The following is a 20,181-nucleotide window of genomic DNA, read 5'->3' on the forward strand; positions in this document are numbered from 1 at the left end:
TCAATAAAATTATCACGTATGACAAGTACCTTCATGTAATTTTAAACTTTTATAATTGGTTTTATAATAAAGATAACTAAATTATTATTTGACGCAATTTTAATTATTTTCAGAATGACTGTATATATAGTCAGTATACAATGTCGGAAATTTACAGTTTTTTTTTATACTACGTCGGTGGCAAACAAGCATACGGCCCGCCTGATGTTAAGCAGTCTCCATAGCCTATGTACGCCTGCAACTCCAGAGGAGTTACATGCGCGTTGCCGACCCTAACACTCCTCTCCCTCGAGCTCTGGCAACCTTACTCACCGGCAGGAACACAACACTATTAGTAGGGTCTAGTGTTATTTGGCTGCGGTTTTCTGAAAGGTGGAGGTACCTCAACAGTTGGGCACATTTGTGATAAGAATAAATGGAATAGGTCTGCAAATAGATAATAAAATAACTAACACTTTAATAAGTATTGTTTATTAAAAGTGCTATTTATTATATATTTTTCATCCGTGCTCCAGCCTGCGGCTGTCGGGAATTATAGACCTCGTTTACAGTCGTTTATCCCCCTCGTTGCACAATGTACATACTATAGAAATTGTTTGGTATCGATATCGATAACACCGGAGTCAATATTTAATTAATTACTCACTGGTAAGTTTTTGCCTACGAAAAACTAGGCTACCTACGTTTATTTGTAGGTATTAGGTAAAACGAGGATTTATCTTCAGTCTCAATAACAACCGCCCTTTCTTCAAAGCAGACGCTATTTTATCGCCCTTCGCAAAACATCCGATACACCATTACACGCGCCGTGAGCGCAATTAATCGACAAGCGAACGAGAGAAACGAGCGATTGACCGAGCGTCTCGCGGCCGACTATTTATCCGCGCTTACGGGACAACCGCAAATTCTGGTACCGGTTTTAATGTGAGCGGGACCATTATTTTGGTACAGTTCCAATGAAGCGTAGGTAAATGTGTTCTGTATAGCTACCGGCTCCATCGGTATTAAAGCTAGGAAGTGAATAGTATATTTATTTATCACTTTTACCTATTTCCACCGAGAATTTTCCACGGGATAACAAAATTTACGTATCAAAACATTGACGACATGAATCCTTGAATTTAGTATTATCCTTAGATCACTACGGTTTCACTCACTATTATTTTTAGTCGCTTTTGGCGACATGTTTCGGACTCTTCGGGAGTCCTTCCTCAGGCACGAGTGTCCGCGGCGGCACGAGTAGAGCCGTAAAGAGTAGTAAAATAATAGTGAGTGAAACCGTAGTGATCTAAATATTTTGAAATATGTCTCACGATAGTTTACTTTCGATATAATTATCCTAGTTCTCAATTGTTACAGTTGTTGTTACAAAATATATACCTTTCATCAAAATCGCTTGGTGACACGACAATTATCACAGCGACAGCTCGTTTGCGTTCATTGTCGGCCGAAACTCCGTAGTTCGGCGGCTAAACTCTCGCAATTACCACAGACAAAAAAGGCGAGCGACAAGCGGCCAAGCTCGCAATGGTCCGTCTCGGCTGTGAGCTCGTCCAATACAACTTGATCCCGTTGATTCTAAAGATACCCTGGCGGCCTAGCCAAGGTGACAATCGCTATCGCTTCGACAACGAAACGCTTTGTGTCTCTCTATCTTCTTCTTCTTCTTTTAAAATTATGGCTTCAGCCCAGTGGGACTATTTCGCCAGTATCGAGGTATTCAGAGGTTTAAAAACGACAAAAATTGTACGGTTGTACAAGACAGTGTACGGTGATTTGTTAGCTCTTGTAAATCGATAGCTAAACTTTACAAGAAGCACGTGGACTACCGGCCGTTGACTCCAAGATGGTGGTTAAACGCGCTTCAAAATTAATTCTCCATTTACTGCACACTACCACATTAGTTTACTGTATAATAAGCTATCGATATTACACTTTAAACAATATTAATGAGCAAAAAACAAAGTAATTAATCACGATGCTAACTATCAAGATGGCGCTCGAACCGGAAGTCAACTCGTGTCTCTCTATCACTCTTCCATATTAGTGCGACAGTGACAGTTGCGTTTCGATCGCTACGGAGCGTAAGCTATTGGCGTGTTGGTTACGCTGTCTGATCATCAATTATCCAATTATTAGGCCAATACTGGAATAATGTTCATTTGCTATCCCGCTGTTTAACATCAATAGATTACTGTATTAATGGTTTTTTAAGCGTTATTATAAGTAGGTTACGGTGTACTTCCTTTTTGGCAAAATTTATTTCGCCAAATTTCACTTGGCAACCAACTTTTCGCCAAAGTTTCATTTGGCAAACCAATCGCTGGCATAACCTTACTTCGCAACCATTTCATTTCCCAACCCCATACTTGCGAAATGAAAATGACGTACTAGGTTGGGTTAGGTTAGGTTGGATTATGTAAATTTGCTAAATGAAATTTCGCCCAACTAAAAATATGGGATAAATAGTTTGGGGATTGAGTTGCCTCCTGAGGTATTTCCTGTGTGCTACCACATGGGATTCTTCAAGAAGCGGGTATTTAGGGTTCTCAAGGGTCGGCAATGCTTAAGTGGATCCTGTGATGTTGCTTACGTCCATGGGCGACGATGACTGCTTCCCATCAGGCGGCTCGTCTGCTCGTTTGCTGTATATCACATAAAAAAAAAAAAATTGAAAGTTTATCAAGTAATTTTCGCCGAAACATCAGTAAACCGTAGGTTACACTCTAAGAAGAGCTTTTTAAGCTAACACCGATTCTACAGTATGCACGTGTAGCGTAAAACGATCTTAACATCAAAATTTATTAGAATATTGTAGACAGAAGACCGGGCACGAATCGTCAAGAAACGTATAATCGTACAACCCACACACGCACGCTCAGGCCATGCAAGCTTGACGCCAAAACCGACCGCCATGCATTTGTCTTCAAATGGTCTACAAATGGTCTTCGGGTTAGTTCTACGGAACCGACTGTTTTAACGGAACTGGTTGTCATGAAACTCGTGCTTGTCCAGCTTTATGAACGACGCCATAGGTTGGACGAACGCCACACGCCGATGTGACGATGTAGCAGAGACCTGTGCTAAGTGTGCAAGGTTTTAGAGGGTTGTTTTTAGAACTGGTTGTCATGAAACTCGTGCTTGTCCAGCTTTATGAACGACGCCATAGGTTAGACGAACGCCACACGCCGATGTGACGATGTAGCAGAGACCTGTGCTAAGTGTGCAAGGTTTTGGAGGGTTGTTTTTAGAACTGGTTGTCATGAAACTCGTGCTTGTCCAGCTTTATGAACGACGCCATAGGTTGGACGAACGCCACACGCCGATGTGACGATGTAGCAGAGACCTGTGCTAAGTGTGCAAGGTTTTGGAGGGTTGTTTTTAGAACTGGTTGTCATGAAACTCGTGCTCGTCCAGCTTTATGAACGACGCCAAAGTTTGGACGGACGCCACACGCCGATGTGACGATGTAGCAGAGACGTGAATGCTAAGTGTGCAACGTTTTGAAGGTTTGTTTTTAGAACTCCGTATACAATAGGCGTTGATGAAAGCCTTTTTAAACTCCGTCTGCCGTTTTTAAGTATTCTAAAATGATCTCAAATGCAATCGACATTTAGAATAAAAGAGAAATTTGATAGAGGGTCTGAGTGAGCTAATGAAACAAATATTAATTAAACCAAATTGTACAGTATTCAAAGATCAAATATATATTTACACTTTGTCGCCTTATTCTATTGTAAAATGCAAAAATGGTATAAATATTATTGACGCCAATTGTACACAAATAGATTTAAGAGTCGGCAAAGTATTTCCTTTCTTACTTACTTAGTCATAAAAAAAGAAAATGTCTAGATTGATTAGTCAATCTTCAAAATATCTCCTAAGTTAGGAAGACTCACACCGCACTGCACAGTCCCGGAATTAGGCCCACCAATCACAGGCCCCCTCGCCAGAAACATTTTAATTAACTAACAGCAAGCAGCCATTTATATTATGAATTTCAGCATCTTTTACAATGAAAATGGACGGTATTTTTAGTAGAAAAAGGGTAATTTTTATCTTAATGTTTACTAGCTGAACTAGGGTTTCCTTCGGGTGTACGCGATGGAAAAAAATAGAAAAAACGTAAAAATATTTAAACGGATATCTCCTAAATTAATATCTTATCTATCTTATCTTATCTTATCTTTATTTCTATAAAAATTTAGATTCTAACATAGCTGTAAGTACACACTAACCATAAAATATGAGTCTGTAGTTACTTGAAATAAATGATTTTTTTTTATCTTCAAGCTCTCAGTGTGTCAAAATTCAAAAAATGAAATTTACAATTAAGTTCTTGGCAGATATACTTACTCGTTCAAATTAACAATTAATAAAAACCAGATGGGTAAAAAAGCAATAAAATTCAGATAAAAATTACAATATCAAATTTAATATTAGGTATAATTCCCTGGGTTATTCAGAGGGTGAAAACCACTACAAATAAAACTTTCTAGTTTAGGCGTTTTATCGCACACACTTCAATAAACAGACCAACACATCTCATGCATCATCTGAAGCTGCCGGCCAACTTTAATGAAATAAACTCATTAAAAATATTTATAACCCGTCTCTGCCCTTGCATTTTTATGGGATACGGGGCAATTACGCTGGGATGCTTATTTAATTATATTACATTATGAATTTTACTTAGCCCTCGATGGCACGATGGGGTCCAGGAAAATATAATTAAGATTTTTTTCTTATCTCAGTTCATGGTCAACCGGTTCAGTATCATTTGACTGATAGATACCGAGATATTTTATTTATACATTTTATTTCTTTTTGTTCACATTTTTTGTTTGTATGATTATCTTATTTTTTGAAATAAAACTATGAAAACGGATTGTATCGCGTATATTGAATTTATAATACATCCCGACGTTTCGAACCCTTTACAGCGTTCGTGGTCAACGGGTGACTAAGGAAAAATTACAAAGAAGAAAGAGTCCGATTTCATGAGTAACTATCGCGGTAACCGAAGACAATATTATCTTATTTTTTGTAAATAATATTATAATTGCTACTTTCAGAGATGTAGTTGTAAACAAACAACCAATTATAATACATAAACATCTATTTATTAGACTGCTAAAAATGATTTAAAAAAAAAACCGACTTCAATGGGGGATGCCGCTGAATTTATTGCAAAACAAAAAAAAACAGAACATAATAAAAGCACAAGCAGCATAAATAACCAAATTAATTTTTGTAAATTATTAATTACTAAACTAAACTATCTATCTATTATTATATTACAGACATGTTCATAATAATAATATGTGACATTTTCAACCAAAAGGTACCACATTGTCGCTTGTTGATAAGGTTGATTTCTAATTGAAGCTATATGGAAATAGCGCCTTACTGACAAGCGACAAGCGACAATAAGTACCCTTTTGGTTGAAAATAAAGCACATATATTAAGGTCTAACTTCTTTGGGAAATTAAAAAAACAATAACAAAGATCCCGATGTACTGAGAAATGTTAAAATTAATTAAAAAAGCTTGTTATAATACTAATACGAAAGTATTCTATAATGATTATAAAGTAATACTGGAAGTCACGGGCGTCTACTTCCCTCTGGTACAGGGAAATTGTCTTCACTATATAATTCCCGAGAGTGAGTTACTACGTTGATGAAACTCACTCGCGACTCGTTTCATAGCACTGCTTTGCACAATTATTCTTATAGTAGCTTCCGGCCGCGAGTTTGTCAGCGTAGAAGAATGCAGTATTCAACCTCTAGCCCCCCAGAAGCCTAATAAAAGATCTTCCATCCTATTTTGAATCTTTATTTTGACTAATCAAAATTGCATTTGTGTTGGCAAGTTTTGTCGTGTGGGTGGTTAAAGGACAATTTTTCAACTCCATTTTTATCCCCTCAGGGCCACTTGCACTTTTCACAAACCCAGGGTTGACCGGTTAAACCTGGAGTTACCGTGGTTACTGGTACAATTTGACACTGGGTTAACGGGTTAACCCGGGGTTAGTGGGATGGTGCAAGTGGCCCTTAGGGGTTAATTCAAAGTTCAAGCTTGATTGTATACTTAACTGAAAATCTTCTTACAAATTTATTACTCAGTTACGAGATATTTTATGTTAGCGCGTGAGATAAAGACTAAAAGCCAGAGATACACTGGGCGACAAATGTCCCGCGACTCGTGTCGCCATAGAGACGTCGAGCGAAGTGGCGCGACGTTGCCGAACTTCATTCGACATATCTGGCAACATCGCGCAACAAGTGTTGCCAGTGTGTGTTATAAGTCGTGCGGTGTGGCCGGATATCGCAGGCGAAGTTTGGTCAACTTTGGTCACCTGAGGTACCTAACGAGGCGCTGATGGTACCTTATTTTGTGCTATGGTTCTAAAGTATCGACCTCAAACGGCGCAAACATGTAGCCCTCACCCTCAAACGAAATTAATTCGAGAACATTATGGTAGCCCCGGCCGGTATAATATCGTGGCTCTAAGAATCCGTGCCAAAAGACGTGAATTGCAGACCTTTCAGGTAGGGATTACTCTTGGCCACCGATCAAAGCACGACGGTTAAAATTCTTCAATTTTAAAACGTCGAAACGTTTACCTTTTTACGGTTTTCGGTTTTCTTTGCATTTCATTCGTTGCGCATTTAGATTTAATGTATTCGAGGTTACATTTAATTTATTACAGATTGTACCTAAATGTCGCTGCCGCAAATTTGAAAAGCTCTCAAAAAGTCTCGTCTAAATTAAAAACCTAAAAAGAATAATGGTTGACGGAGCCAATTTAATTATATTTTTTTTCGTAGACAAACAAAAACAAAATGAGAAAATATTCAATGATAGCGATATTCATGTTCATGGCTTATATTTAATGACGAGATATTTGTAATTTTCTATTGAACGTACTTTATGAAGTAACTGTGAAACTTGTTTGTCGTCTGATTTGAATAACTAAAACTCGATATTAAAAAAAAAATACATAAGCAAACCGAAATAACAGCGGTTGCGTTTCCATACATACATAAATTAGTACCGCATGGCTACTGTAGCCGCCGTGCAGGTCTCGACGACAAATAAAAATACTTCGATTTGAAGTAAACGTGTAATCACATAGGTGCTGGTTACGAGGTACAGTTGACAAAAACGGTTAAAGGTGTAGAAGTGGTGGTTCTTGTATGGAGGCTGATGCGAAAGTGATTTAGCTAATTTTGAATCGTAAAAATGTAGTCTAAATTTAGGTGCCTCTAATTGGCCGCGATACAGGTTATGTGGAGCGCTCCTATTGGTGCATTTAAATAAGCCTCCGCATAGTAAGCGAGCCCGACGGCTGCGTTTAGCTACTGCATTACAAATAAAAGGTTGCGTTCGACATTTAACTACGTTAGCGACTGCTATGAACTCGATCGCATTTCCTTTCTATCGCACCAATACATCAGAGCCAGCGAGATGGACTGCGATCGAGTTTACGCAGTCGCTAACGTAAAAGTGTCAACTCGTGGTATGGCTACGCATATGCGAATACGCATAGACGCTCCTGTAGCCGTCAATAGACCGCGAGTTGTCTTATATACTTCATCTTGTAGTCATCAAAATTTCAATTCGGCTTGAACAAAAGGCAGGTCCAAGAAGTGAGCCGTCTATTACGTTTGGTATCATGGTCGCATTTTTATCACCTGTCATGCCATGCGTCACTTTCGCACTTACATACTTGTTAGAACGTGACAGGCGTGGTGACAAATGATAAAGAGCCGACCATCTTAGCCCTACTGAATCGTCGGGTGCCCCACCGGGACACAGTGAAGTACAAACGTATTCCTACTTTAAGTAAAGGTCTTTACAATGCTAAATTAAGCATCACGGTGCTGTTATACCAAAGTAAATTATTAAATACCAAACCAGAGACCAAAGTTATAGACATCATGGCCGTCATAGCGCAGAGAAAGTGAACATGGGCGGGGCACATTGTGAGAATGGATAAGTCGCTGGACAAGACGAGACTGAATGGAGGCCCAAAACGGACGCCCGAGGGAGCGGTAGACCACCGCAGCGCTGGGTGGACATCCGACGACATGGAGGTCCGGACTGAATGAATCGGGCACAAGACCAATCTTGGATGTAGGCCACCATAACGATGAAGATGAAATTATTAAATCACTAGCGACCCGCCCCGGCTTCGCACGTGTAGTTCAACAAATTAACACAAAACCATAACAAATTATACATATAAACCTTCCTCTTGAATCACTCTATCTATTAAAAAAAACCGCATCAAAATCCGTTGCGTAGTTTTAAAGATCTAAGCATACATAGGGACAGGTGGACATACAGCAGAAAGCGACTTTGTTTCATACTATGTAGTGATAATCGGCCTATGGTGGACTACCCTTGAAATAGATATAAAAATATACAAGATATGTAAGTTCCTGTGTCTGTCAGCCGTTACAGCCGCGACATTGTAGTCGGCCGTTAATGGCCGCTTCACAGCCGCTTTATCGCTCGCATGGTTTACCGGCTTTATGGCCAAGCTCTTCGCGGGACGTAAATTTTACAACATTGAAAGTGTTGGGTAAGCAGAAAGATAAGGCTTACAAAGATGTTTAGTAGTAGGTAGTAGTAGTAAAACACTTTATTGTACAAAAACCTGCCCTGTCCTGCCCGTGCATACATATACATGGATGAATGAATATAGATACACTTCAAGTTACTGATAAGTTTGTTAATTAATGATAGAATAGAATGAATGAATTGCTAAGAGACAATTTGGAGCGCAATCTGCATATGTGTACAATAAAATAAACAAAATACTAAATATATACAATTTACAACTATATAAATGTAAAAAAACATTAACCGAGTGGCTTAAAATACTTAACTACGAGGAGACAGAGGCTCTGATATATTAAATTAAGTTGATATTAACTCAAACTCTAAAGTACCTACTTATCAGTTTTAATATAATAAGTAAGAAAATATGACATTTTACATTTTACAGTACCTATTGTATAAGAAAATACCTATTGTGTAAGAAAAGTACGATACATAGTTCTATGCTTTACAGTACCTATATATAAGAAGTGCCGATTAGTACATCACCTCACCACCTGCACTCACACGATCTCATACACCTACACACACACATACACACTCACTCACTCTCACACACACACACACACACACACACACACACACACACACACACACACACACACACACACACACACACACACACACACACACACACACACACACACACACATTTAATGTAGATAAAATTGTATTAGCTTAAGTTTATGAAATAAAATATTTTCATTTTTCATTTTTCATTTTCAATGATAACTTTGTTTTCCGCTTACTGCTCCTACACTAGCTACTTTAGATTAGAAATTATTTAATTAAGGTAGGGCACTCAAGGTCTATTAACACATTGCTTATTATTACATGATTTTTGTATATGACTGTTTGTTGCCTAAATAAAAAACAAATAAACATAATACAGGAATAAACACATCATTAATTTGTACAAAGGCGAACTTATCCCTTTCAGGGATCTCTTCCAGTTAACCTTTGAGCAATTAAGTGAGAATTGGTTTAGTTAGGGCGGAATCCCCAATCCTATACCTATTTACTACAGGGCGTTTCATCATAATGGGTATGTTGCATAGGTCACGATGACTGATTTCTATAATGCGGGCCATAAGTTTGTTTGCCAACGGTGTAGTATAAAAAATGTAATATATATAAGTATAAAAAATAAGTGCACTCCTGTTGCCAGGGAAGTTTTGGGATTATACTGAGCAACTTTTACTATAGGACCAACCACTAAATCGCGAAAAAAAAATGTACCCTCCCATAGAAAATGGACCTGCCAAAATGTATGAAACAGCCGTATTTTTTTCTCGATTTCAGGGTTGGTCCCATAGTAAAAGTTGCTCAGTATAATCCCAAAACCTCCCTGACAACGGGAATGCACTTATTTTTTTGCCACCGACGACCCAAACACTAACCTAACCGCCGGCCCGGTCCCCGCACAAACTAAAATCATAATCCTGGCCTCACGAATATAATACAAGCACATGAGGAACCCGGTTCACTTTTTAATAAAATATCACTTCAACCAGGTAAATAGTGAAGCGGCAGAATTATAATATAGTTGCCTTAAATCACTGCAGCACTACGTGCTCCTGCGCCGTGCACAACGACTTAGTAATTTAGGTGCACTTTGGAAATATTTTACACTTCAATGGCAGAATTATGAAATATAGCGGACACCTTGCAACGGACACAGTACAGCACTGACGCAGTAGTGACACCTGTATTGGAAGATATTGGTGACTTTGGTCAGCCATGTAAGATACATATAAGTGTAAGGCCTGAGTGGACGCTCGAAGCGGAGCGTTCGGCGGGGCGTGCAGCGTGGCGTCGGGCTCACAAGTGATGTGAGCAGCGTGCACTAAGGCCGCTCCTATACGTTTGCATTTGTTTAACATGCACGCTGCACGCCCCGCCCTGCTGCACGCTCAACACGCTGCATGTTAAACAAATGCAAACGTATAGGAGCGGCCTTAGTGCACGCTGCTCAAATCACTTGTGAGCCCGACGCCACGCTGCACGCCCCACCGAACGCTCCGCTTCGAGCGTCCACTCAGGCCTTACACTATGGCTAGATAGGTACAATTTTTTTACCCGATTCGAGCCCTTCACCTATTCCAAAATTTCCAACCATTATCTGTGGCCTGAATTAGGACAATCGCTACATAGAAACTACATTAGTTACGCTAATCCGGACCCTCGTTAATCCAATGGTCCGGGCGCGCTGCCTATATGAGCTGTAGAAAACGACTTTGACTGTCATGAAATTTTCCAATCTCTCGAACAAATAAAAGTTTTCTAAAATTCAGTGCTCAAATGTGGAGCAAAATTGAATAGAGTTAGACCAAGAAAAGTGCAAAGATTTTGACAGCTCACACAGTGCAGGTGTTATTTTAAACGTCAAACTTCTATGAAATTATGACGTATAAATAACACTGGCACTGCGTGTGCAGTCAAAATCTCTGCACTTTTCTTGGTCTAACACTAGCAGGGGCTAAGGGGAAGAACTACAGTCCTGAGCCGTTTTGTGGGATTCCCAGAAGCCTAACGCGGCTCACCCTAAAGACCTACTGTCAATACAAAACCATTCAACTCTGGAGGGAGAAACCAGGGTTGAACCATTCCAAAGCGCTTATCAAGGCCTTCAGCAAAAAGGCGTCTTCGAGCGCCTTGGCGCTGCCTAGGAACCAACTGCGCAACTTGGTCAGGGTGCTTACCGGGCACTGCGGCCTAAATAAGCACATGCACACTATGGGGAAACGTGACATGGGGCGGTGCAGACTCTGTATGGAGGCAGAGGAGACGCCCCTACACATCCTCACAGAGTGCCCCTGCCTAATGCGCACTCGTGACTTGATCCTGGGTGGACATATATTGCGCCCGGAGGAGTTAAAGTCTCTCGAAACCAAAAAGATCCTGCAGCTGTTTGAAGTTGCAGGTTTGGATCGAGAGTTGTAGTAGGTGGCGATCACAATAGATCAGAGATGGTCGCAGTGATACATAGGCTCTGGAGCCTTACATAGCCCCTAGAAAAGAAGAAGAAGAAGAACACTAGATACTTTTACTGTTAATTATATTATTTATTTAGTTTTTTTAAAGTTATGTTAATGAATACTTATACACATAGTCTGGTAAATAAAATTTATTAGTAAATAAGAAAAAAAACACCATACTCATCCCTTACTTTTGGGTGCTAATACATACTCGCGTAAGACAAAGACAGTATGATTCACTCAATCTATGTTTGAAATGAGACAGTGGGCAAAATGTAAATCTTCAATTTCATTTCATTCATTTATTTACTGAATAAAGTAATTTTTACACCATAAAAGTAATGGTGATCCGGTAACCTCTGTAACCCCGGATCTGTAACCTGTACCTGACTCTGTAACCTCTGGATTTCTCCCGCCCGGATTAGAGAGATGCTACTGTAATAAAACATTACTATTGAATCAACTTTAGGAAAAATGTAAAGCTGACAGCTAGAGATGCGCCCAGCGAGCAATGAGCAGTGCGCGCGCGGTCTCAAATGAAAATTTACGCGCCTAAGCGATATATTGTTGTGTATAGCACCGATGATAGCGTGGACGAATTAGTACAATCGCTACAAGAACGACCTATAATAAAAACAGTACTTTTGAGGCAACTTAAGGACAAAATCATGGAGACTGTATAAAGGAGCCAAATCTCTATGTATGAAAAGTGTCCATCAAAAAACAGTAATTAGGCGGCGCCACCATACACCGAAATACTACCAAAAACAACCTACGTAATTTGGTCGGGTTATTTGTTGCCTTGTTTATTTGTTTATTAGGATCACCAACAGAAGATACAATTTACATACTAGTATTAACTTACAAAAAGGGCACATTTTTTATTGATCCCCCACTTACAGGCAATCACAGCATGCATTATTATATTAATTTAAACATTAAGTCAACAATAACACCTAGAAAAAGACTTAGTATACATTACAAAAATCTAGAATAAATATATAATACCAATTAACAAGACACCTAATAGTTGATATTAACAATAACTAAGGTAAGTTAGCCGAGCTAGCTGAGGTTGTCAACAGACAATAATTTGTTTTTAAATAAGACTTCACTATCGTGAAACACATCCAAAGAAGAAACATTATTACCTATTATTGCCTTATATGGTTCATGTTATACTCATGTCCCAGAGCCTAACTAGCGCCAACGGAGAGATTAGGAACTATTATTTAAAGCTTAACGCGACCAGCCATCTCTACTGCGTTCATCGTGCAATGGGCAGTGAGCGCGCGGCCTCAAATGAAAATTTACGCGCCTAAGCGATATATTGTTGTGTATAGCACCGATGATAGCGTGGACGGAAATAGTACAATCGCTACAAGAACTACCTATAATAAAAACAGTACTTTTGAGGCAATTTTAGGACAAAATGTAAAGCTGCCAGCCATCTCTACTGCGTTCATCGTGCAATGGGCAGTGAGCGCGCGGCCTCAAATGAAAATTTACGCGCCTAAGCGATATATTGTTGTTTATAGCGCCGACGATAGCCGTCTGGCATAACCATTATCTGTGGATAGAATTAGTACAATCGCTACAAGAACTAGCTATAATAAAAACAGTACTTTTGAGCCAATTTTAGGACAAAATGTAAAGCTGCCAGCCATCTCTACTGCGTTCATCGTGCAATGGGCAGTGAGCGCGCGGCCTCAAATGAAAATTTACGCGCCTAAGCGATATATTGTTGTTTATAGCGCCGACGATAGCCGTCTGGCATAACCATTATCTGTGGATAGAATTAGTACAATCGCTACAAGAACTAGCTATAATAAAAACAGTACTTTTGAGCCAATTTTAGGACAAAATGTAAAGCTGCCAGCCATCTCTACTGCGTTCATCGTGCAATGGGCAGTGAGCGCGCGGCCTCAAATGAAAATTTACGCGCCTAAGCGATATATTGTTGTTTATAGCGCCGACGATAGCCGTCTGGCATAACCATTATCTGTGGATAGAATTAGTACAATCGCTACAAGAACTAGCTATAATAAAAACAGTACTTTTGAGCCAATTTTAGGACAAAATGTAAAGCTGCCAGCCATCTCTACTGCGTTCATCGTGCAATGGGCAGTGCGCGCGCGGCCTCAAATGAAAATTTACGCGCCTAAGCGATATATTGTTGTTTATAGCGCCGACGATAGCCGTCTGGCATAACCATTATCTGTGGATAGAATTAGTACAATCGCTACAAGAACTAGCTATAATAAAAACAGTACTTTTGAGCCAATTTTAGGACAAAATGTAAAGCTGCCAGCCATCTCTACTGCGTTCATCGTGCAATGGGCAGTGAGCGCGCGGCCTCAAATGAAAATTTACGCGCCTAAGCGATATATTGTTGTTTATAGCGCCGACGATAGCCGTCTGGCATAACCATTATCTGTGGATAGAATTAGTACAATCGCTACAAGAACTAGCTATAATAAAAACAGTACTTTTGAGCCAATTTTAGGACAAAATGTAAAGCTGCCAGCCATCTCTACTGCGTTCATCGTGCAATGGGCAGTGAGCGCGCGGCCTCAAATGAAAATTTACGCGCCTAAGCGATATATTGTTGTTTATAGCGCCGACGATAGCCGTCTGGCATAACCATTATCTGTGGATAGAATTAGTACAATCGCTACAAGAACTAGCTATAATAAAAACAGTACTTTTGAGCCAATTTTAGGACAAAATGTAAAGCTGCCAGCCATCTCTACTGCGTTCATCGTGCAATGGGCAGTGAGCGCGCGGCCTCAAATGAAAATTTACGCGCCTAAGCGATATATTGTTGTTTATAGCGCCGACGATAGCCGTCTGGCATAACCATTATCTGTGGATAGAATTAGTACAATCGCTACAAGAACTAGCTATAATAAAAACAGTACTTTTGAGCCAATTTTAGGACAAAATGTAAAGCTGCCAGCCATCTCTACTGCGTTCATCGTGCAATGGGCAGTGAGCGCGCGGCCTCAAATGAAAATTTACGCGCCTAAGCGATATATTGTTGTTTATAGCGCCGACGATAGCCGTCTGGCATAACCATTATCTGTGGATAGAATTAGTACAATCGCTACAAGAACTAGCTATAATAAAAACAGTACTTTTGAGCCAATTTTAGGACAAAATGTAAAGCTGCCAGCCATCTCTACTGCGTTCATCGTGCAATGGGCAGTGAGCGCGCGGCCTCAAATGAAAATTTACGCGCCTAAGCGATATATTGTTGTTTATAGCGCCGACGATAGCCGTCTGGCATAACCATTATCTGTGGATAGAATTAGTACAATCGCTACAAGAACTAGCTATAATAAAAACAGTACTTTTGAGCCAATTTTAGGACAAAATGTAAAGCTGCCAGCCATCTCTACTGCGTTCATCGTGCAATGGGCAGTGAGCGCGCGGCCTCAAATGAAAATTTACGCGCCTAAGCGATATATTGTTGTTTATAGCGCCGACGATAGCCGTCTGGCATAACCATTATCTGTGGATAGAATTAGTACAATCGCTACAAGAACTAGCTATAATAAAAACAGTACTTTTGAGCCAATTTTAGGACAAAATGTAAAGCTGCCAGCCATCTCTACTGCGTTCATCGTGCAATGGGCAGTGAGCGCGCGGCCTCAAATGAAAATTTACGCGCCTAAGCGATATATTGTTGTTTATAGCGCCGACGATAGCCGTCTGGCATAACCATTATCTGTGGATAGAATTAGTACAATCGCTACAAGAACTAGCTATAATAAAAACAGTACTTTTGAGCCAATTTTAGGACAAAATGTAAAGCTGCCAGCCATCTCTACTGCGTTCATCGTGCAATGGGCAGTGAGCGCGCGGCCTCAAATGAAAATTTACGCGCCTAAGCGATATATTGTTGTTTATAGCGCCGACGATAGCCGTCTGGCATAACCATTATCTGTGGATAGAATTAGTACAATCGCTACAAGAACTAGCTATAATAAAAACAGTACTTTTGAGCCAATTTTAGGACAAAATGTAAAGCTGCCAGCCATCTCTACTGCGTTCATCGTGCAATGGGCAGTGCGCGCGGCCTCAAATGAAAATTTACGCGCCTAAGCGATATATTGTTGTGTATAGCGCCGACGATAGCCGTCTGGTTTAACCATTATCTGTGGATAGAATTAGTACAATCGCTACAAGAACTACCTATAATAAAAACAGTACTTTTGAGGCAATTTTAGGACAAAATGTAAAGCTGCCAGCCATCTCTACTGCGTTTATCGTGCAATGGGCAGTGCGCGCGCGGCCTCAAATGAAAATTTACGCGCCTAAGCGATATACCTATATTGTTGTTTATAGCGCCGACGATAGCCGTCTGGTTTAACCATTATCTGTGGGCGGAATTAGCCTCCATTTCTGACCACCATTCGGAAATATTATGAATGTTTCATAAAAAAAACCGGCCAAGTGCGAGTCGGACTCGCGCACCGAGGGTTCCGTACTTTATAGTATTTGTTGTTATAGCGGCAACAGAAATACATCATCTGTGAAAATTTCAACTGTCTAGCTATCACGGTTCATGAGATACAGCCTGGTGACAGACAGACGGACGGACAGCGAAATCTTAGTAATAGGGTCCCGTTTTTACCCTTTGGGTACGGAACCCTAAAAATAAAGATGTATGAAAATACCATAAAATGTATTTATATATGTTCATGTTCTTTCACTGATATGCGTTAAAATTGTTAAATAACAAACGAAACCGTCAACGCCATCTATTCGAAAGTAGGCTAAAGGTAGTGGCGCCATTTGTTCGAGAGTGAAATTTTCTTGATTTTAGAGGCGCGTTTTTTCCTTAGACTGTATCCATCTATTACGGAGTTGTATATATCTTTGACTATACAAATATATCATCCGACACAAATGTCAGAGAGGCACAGAAGTAGAGTTTTAATGGTTCCTAGCCAAAAGATAAAGGCAATTTAACTGAACACTTGTTTTCACCGAGTACTAACTACCCGTTGACCACACAATGGCTTGTTCTACAGCCATCGATGGCTTCTTGGCAAGCTGCATTTAATTACGAGCCACTTTTTACTGAACGCGTTTGGCAGCCAAGTTGACACACGGGTCCTTTTTCCGGATAAAAAGCGCAGTCTTTTTTTCTTCCCGATTTCCGATTGAGCTAAAACTTTGCATACATATGTAAATAGGATGACAATGCAATATTATGATGACATGGAGCTGATCTGATGATTCAGACTAAGGTGTCCAACTCTGTAAAGAAACAACGCTAACTGTGTTTGGGATTATAAAATAAAACTATGAAAACGGATTATATCGCGTATATTGAATTTATAATACATCCCGGCGTTTCGAACCCTTTACAGCGTTCGTGGTCGTGGTACTTGAAAATAGTTGTATTGTATAACTAGCCTTATGAACCGATTTTGCATGTACAACCAGCCTTAAAGTTTATAATCTATGAAGTTCATTATTTTTAGTATGTGGGTATTTTTGCACTTTTGTAGTTTTTCCTCAGTCACCCGTTGACCACGAACGCTGTAAAGGATTTGAAACGTCGGGATGTATTATAAATTCAATATTCGCGATATAATCCGTTTTCATAGTTTTATTTCATGAGTAACTATCGCGGTAACCGAAGACAATATTGTGTTTGGGATTGTTAGAATTGTCTCGATGAGTATTGGTTGCCTGTGGAAAGAAAAGCACAGTAAGCGATTAAAAGCTTGTACCAAAAATGTTATTATTGCCAAAAACTTATTAACACGCATTTGAATCGAGTCAAAAGGCCCAAGAGTGCGACCATTTAGATTCCAATCGATTTCCATAAAAAACGGTCCTATGCAGATCGCATTCACCGGTTTTCAAAAAATATTTTGAGGCTAGTGGTATGACATCACTGGCAAGTGGCAACACATACTGCTCGTAGAGTTTGGTCTTCCAACCAACCACCACCAACCAACCAAGCGTCCACCAACCAACCAAGCCACCAGCTACCAACCAACCACCAAACCACCAACCAACCAAGCGTGACCAAGTATTTTTTGTTGACACCTACTATTTTTTATGTATGTAATATATATATGTTTAGTATTTATTTATGTACGATAGTATTGTATTCTATTTTATAATGTTATTGATGTATTTTATTTACTTTTGGACATTTTGGTTACTTTACTTTTAAAATGTTATTGTGTATTCCGTAAGTTTGTCTTATAATTTGAATTCTCTCGTCATCTACTCGAAGTTTAGCTGGAAGAGATCCCTTATAGGAATAAGCTGGCCTTTGTACCTCTATTTCTGTAAATTATATTGTAAACTTTTGTTGTGTACAATAAAGTGATTACTACTACCTATACTACTATTAAGACTTTGGTCTTCAGCCACTGAAGAAATTTGGACAAGAAAATATGACGCAGTTGCCCTAATGCATTTAACCGAGTTAAATTCGACTAGTAATGTTACTACTTCTGGAGAAGACAGGCTCTGGACAGGGACTCGTGGAGGAATATGGGAGAGGCCGATGCCAAGAGCAACCAGACAAGAAGTCTACGGAGAAAGGCTAGCAGTAAGCAGTAAGTAAGTAATGTTACTTAAAAGGCGGTTCCCTGAGCCAGAAGGCCAAAAATCTCCTTACATGATCATGTTTTTCTAAGAGGAGTTGATATTCGTAGACGTGGAAAAAATATATGTAGTTTTTGACTATATTATCTTTAATAACATAGCTTCCGATACACGAATTATGACACTTCGCTCGATACAAATAATTCCCAAAGTAACTTCTAACTCGGACTTTTAATCAAATTTTACTCGGTTATTTATTATAAACAAAAAAAGAAGAAAAAAAATCTTAACTTAAATAATTTTATAGCTTTCGAATTTCGATATTGTAAGGTAACGTTATTAAAATAAATAAAAATCGACAAAATTCTCTCAAGATTGACACTTGGCGCGCATGATCTTTCCCGCTCTTTCTTGCGAAATGTGACAGTGACAGCGGCAAACCGATGGAACGGCCTTAATGTGGTTGACAATTAGAAATATTAGAATACCATTTCAAAAGGCGTCTCCCAGTTTCAAATAGAATTCATTTTCGCGGCCCGGACGACACCGCCACCCCGCATGTTTCCACCGCACTTTTCTGGCAACCGCATCTGTCGTTTTTGTCCTTAATTTATACCGCTATCTCCGTATTGGCCGCAACAGTTGCGCCAATATACGTTTTACTGATATGTGGCCACATACCTACCTACTGGTAGGTACTTAAATAGGTATAACCTTAACTAATCTGTTCCTAAGTCATAGATTCCCCATAATTTACCTAATACTCAATAATAATGGACTGATTTTCACGGAAGTTTTGTTATTAATAATGGACTAGGATGAAGGATTTGCCACACTGGATGCGTTCTGCGGTCAGCAGTCAGATCAAACCCGCATTATGTATGAACAACATTGACAGCAACCTTTGAAGTTGAAGTTTGACCTGACCGCTGCCCGCAGAAACGCATCCAGTGTGGCAAATCCTTTAATGTTGACTATACCTATAGAATTATTTATTTAATGTATTATTATAGAAAGTAAAATTATCATACTAATTGGACTTTCACATCGGTACTAAAATATGTTACTTTCTCGAGAGTTATCATATCTTCTTCAGTCGGATTCTAAAGGTCATTTTTTGTCACTACGTCAGTGGATTATAAATGTTTATAATACATTCTGCAAAAAAATACAGTAGGCAAATATACGTTCAAGCGAAGTGGGGTCTAAGTAGGGGTGCGCCATTTCGTGTTTGTAAGTTCAAACATGAGAAGGATCAGCCGGGAGGTTTAAGGAGTTAGAGGGATCTGTGGTGTCCAAATAGATAAAGTGTTGACCCGTCAGCTGCCATGGCGCCCACTGTATTACGATTGCATTGTATTGTGAAATATTTAACAAATTGTTTTTATAATTGACTGTATAGATTAATTACCCGAAATTTTTGTTCCCCAATAGCTTTTGTTCCATTCGCGTTTTTCCCCATTCTGCTTTTTAACCAGGCGTTTATTTTTTTAGTAGTTCATTTAATCACGCGGGGCTCCTATTTCAGGGCGATTTGCCCTTCGGGCATCTGAAGCTACCTAGCGAACCTAACCTACCTATGTATCGACTAGTGTAACTATCGTGAAAACATTAGTCTTTGGGGAAAAAAGCGACTGGGACATACGCGTGTGATTAAATTAACTACTGAAAAAATTAACGCCTGGTTAAAAAGCAGAATGGGGAAAAACGCGAATGGAACAAAAGCTATTGGGGAACAAAAATCTAGCTTAGCTAATCTAAACAGTCGTACTAGTGTAGAAGAGTATATGATAATATAGCATTACTTTGTTTAGTAAGTGCGGTAGCTCGCACACGAGCAGCGGCCGGAAGGCAGGCCGCGCTTTGTCCGGAGTTTCTGATACGACTTTTATGACGTGCACTCGCGGTTGAAATTTCGTAGCCGTGACTTTGTAACACAGTGCTCTGGAGTGCACCAAGTTATAGCTGGGTACCTCCTAAGACCCCGCGTACA

Source organism: Cydia strobilella, chromosome 1, assembly GCF_947568885.1.
Source record: "Cydia strobilella chromosome 1, ilCydStro3.1, whole genome shotgun sequence".
Taxonomy (NCBI): Eukaryota; Metazoa; Arthropoda; class Insecta; order Lepidoptera; family Tortricidae; genus Cydia; species Cydia strobilella.